This window comes from Myotis yumanensis, unplaced genomic scaffold (genome assembly GCF_028538775.1).
Source record: "Myotis yumanensis isolate MYYU_CA2020_CCGP unplaced genomic scaffold, mMyoYum1.0.hap1 SCAF_6, whole genome shotgun sequence".
Classification (NCBI taxonomy): Eukaryota; Metazoa; Chordata; class Mammalia; order Chiroptera; family Vespertilionidae; genus Myotis; species Myotis yumanensis.
This window is the reverse complement of record NW_027223757.1, coordinates 76,023,748-76,027,427: the sequence shown is the minus strand read 5'-3', so window position 1 is coordinate 76,027,427 and position 3,680 is coordinate 76,023,748. Positions and strand designations below refer to the sequence as shown.

Sequence of the window (3,680 nt, the reverse complement as noted above, 5' to 3'; positions counted from 1 at the left end):
AGTCCCATAACTACTGAGGCTCCAATCCTGATATTTCTCCATGTGAAGACTTTCATCTCCGCCTAAATTTGGTGATGATAATGCACATGATTACTGCTATTAAAACATCATGATGAGTGTGGCAGTTTGATATAATGTTTTCAATAACTCAATATCAAAGTGCTGGAAAATGATGCTATAAGCAAGAGTGACGACTTGTGGAATTTATAACAACAAAATTTAAAGGTATGATAAATGTTAAAGATTTTTTTCAAAACCTCATACTGAATAATATGTTTAAATTATCATATAGTTGTCAAAATAAACAATTTAATAATATCTCATATGTACTACAAAATTCCTGAAGGGAAAGGAACAGCTTATAGAAAATTAGCAAAACTGGAGTTGGTAAGATAGAAAATTGTGGTCTTACTAAGAAAATAACCTCTCAAAAATTAAAATGAGCCCTAACCAGTTTGGCTCAGTGGATAGAGCGTCGGCCTGCGGACTGAAAGGTCCCAGGTTCGATTCCGGTCAAGGGCATGTACCATGGTTACAGGTACATCCCCAGTGGGGAGTGTGCAGGAGGCAGCTGATCGATGTTTCTCTCTCATCGATGTTTCTAACTCTCTATCCCTCTCCCTAGCTCTCCGTAAAAAAATCAATAAAATATATTTTAAAAAATATTAAAATGACATAACAAATTCAAAGAGAAATAAAGGTGATTCAGAAATTTAAAAAATAGATTCATTAGGAAAGTAGCAGAATACTCATTCTTTCAATAAAATGTAACAAAAACCGGCGACAGAGTAGTCACTGGCATAGAAGATAACAGACCTTCTAAGCCATTCCTACAAAGTTAGTGAGAATGACTCCATCTCATAGCTCATCTCTGAAGATACTGGTTCTGGCCCTGGTGTGAACTAAGAGTTTATTAAATGATTGCTCAATGCCTTAATAAAGGAAGGAGGACATAACTCTGTGTCTTGGCTTGTGCCATTTTCTTCACTTGGAACACTTTATTTTCTCAACCTTGTTCGAAGGTTCCCTCTTCTCCATGGAGTCTTCTCTAACCCCTGCCCGTAGTTAACTTCTCCGTTTTTAATATCTATAGTACAGATGTTATCTAATATTTTGCTTCGATGTCTCTCTCTTCCTCTGGCTCTTGCTCAGACTATATTGACATGCAAATATAAAAACATTACTTTCCAAGACGTTTGCATACTTGCTAAATGCAGGAGCTGTGTCTCTTACTTCTTCCCTAATATGGTGCTGGGTATAAAGCATTGCTCTTAAAATGACTATTTATTTAATATCTTGTTGCCAAACCAAGAGCCAGGAAAGCTAAGAACTTATTTTCAACTCAGACTAGACACAGAGAGAATTGTAGAGATGATTCTACCCAATCCTTAGCCCAATCTCCCAGCCCTGAGAATGTATGCATCCTTGATGTCTATGAGATTTATTTTGCTAAAAGGCAGATTATTCTAGGGAGGTACAGGGACAATGAGAGCAGTACTTCAGCCCAATTTGTGCAGCAGCCTCCCCAGTATATGAACTATCATAGCTCACTGCTTTATTAAGCGGTAGAAATCGAAAGGGAAATTAAGACCTCTTTTCTGTCAGTATCACACAACAGTAGAAGCTGTGGACCGTCTTCACATAAATACTGGCTTTAAATACTCATTTCAGTAGATTTTCCAGTCCATGTTACTGAGCCATGGTGGTAGCAACTCACTAATCTCTCTTTGAACATACTCTATTTACTTTGTCGACTCTAAATTTAAAATTTAAGTATTTCCTTTTATCCAGTGAATATTATGATTTTACTTTATATTAATCTAAAACTTCTGACTTTTTTTTTAAGCATAGCAGCAGGTCATGAATGTTCAAATAGATACAATTCCAAAGTACAAGTTTAGCTTAGTTTTTAAGACAAGCAGCGTTCTCTGTACTAACTGAATGTAGGTTGTATATTTTAAATAGAGAGGAGGACAGGTACAAGAGCCCTGGAAACCTTGGGGGAGGAGACTTTAACAGATAAGCCAGATACTTTCTCTTTCAAGCCTGACTATTCGTTTGTACTTTTGTTACTGGTCCACCAGTAACTGGTAATTCAGCTACCACCAGAAATCTGGGGCTCTTCAAGGTTGTTGTCTCATTACCAAACTGCTTTGAAGGTTTCCTGGGAAAGCATAAAGTTGAATGATTCCTTCTCTGGCTGTAGAATACTGTAAGTTGATACACTTGTGAAAAGTCCATTTTGGACTAAGTGATCTCTCCTATCTCTTTCTGCTCCATGATTCTAAGTCAATGTGTTTTCATAGACCAAATGCCCTTCCTGTCTATGTTCACCTACTCAAGTCTTGTTCCATTCAAATATGATCTCTCTTGTGATTGCTCCACCTGGAAATGGTCATCCATGCCTTTGAACTCTCCATAGAACTGAACTTGGAACACTTTCTTGCTAGTGTTTTAGTTATAGTTGTATGCAACATGTTCCTCAATGAACTAAACCTGCTTAAAGGCAAGGAGAATACATATGCCTTATTTGTACTAACCACACCAGAGCACTGTGGCTTGCAAAAGTTTTGTTTTTTAATGCTCACTAAATGTTTATTAAATGTGAATGAGCTCACATGGTGTATTAATGTTGAGGTTCAAATTCATTCATTCATTCGAGAGGTTGTACATAATACCCGGCAAAACGAATAGACCATGAGGCAGAAAATTTGTGTGGGTGAGGAGAAGACTAGTTGAGGGTAGGTGGAGACAACTGAAAGGATAAGAAAGAGTAAGCCATCTAATTGTCTTTCTACCTCCAGGCTTGTGGCCACTGTCTACCCATCAGCCTCAGCAAACCTTTTTACAACTTCAGTTAGATAATGTCACAGTCCTGCTTGCAACACCTTCACTGATTTCCCATCATTATATTCTGGTAAAATCCAGCCTCCTTACCCTGCCCTACAAAGCCCTACAGGACTGGGCCCAAGCCCACCTCTCCATCCTCATCATCTGTGGCCTTCCCCACTTGCTATATGCACACTGGACAACTTTGGTTCTTTAGGCCTGTCAGTCTCACTTTTATCTGGAATGTCCTAGACCAGTGGTCGGCAAACTGCGGCTCGCGAGCCACATGCGGCTCTTTGGCCCCTTGAGTGTGGCTCTTCTACAAAATACCAACTTCTGCGCATGGGCCACGAAGTTTCAATCCCACTATACATGCGCACCCGCACGTGGTATTTTGTGGAAGAGCCACACTCAAGGGGCCACAGAGCCGCATGTGGCTCGTGAGCAGCAGTTTGCTGACCACTATCCTAGACCTTCCCTTTGTCTGTAAAACTGTCTTGAGTTTTACTTGCTGGGCTTCTTATTGTAACAGCAGGTCCAAAGCCTCGAAGTGGTCCCTTGCTTGACCTGCTTAAGAAAGAGCAGAGTGACCACTGTGGCTGGAACAGAGTAAGAAATGGATGAAGAGAGAAAGCAAGCCTGAGCTGCAGTCAGAGGCGACGTTGGTGCAGTTTGTCGGCGATGGAAAGACTTTGAATTTTATTCTGGTTCGGAAGAGAAGCCAGAGAAAATCGGAGCCAAGGAATGAAACAACCTGACCTACATTTATAAGAAATTACTCTGACTGCCATGTGAGGAGATCAGCCCAGAATTATCATTGGGTCTCTAATAACAGCAGCTTAGCTTTTCAG

General features: G+C 40.0%; 1 non-coding gene across 1 annotated transcript; it reads right to left on the bottom strand.

The window, feature by feature from the left end:
- Positions 1 to 1,411: 1,411 nt before the first annotated feature.
- On the bottom strand, positions 1,412 to 1,527 carry LOC139013355 (small Cajal body-specific RNA 8). Its single transcript, XR_011472006.1, has one exon. It is a non-coding gene; the product is annotated as a small Cajal body-specific RNA 8 (non-coding RNA).
- Between the last annotated feature and the right edge of the window lie 2,153 nt (positions 1,528 to 3,680).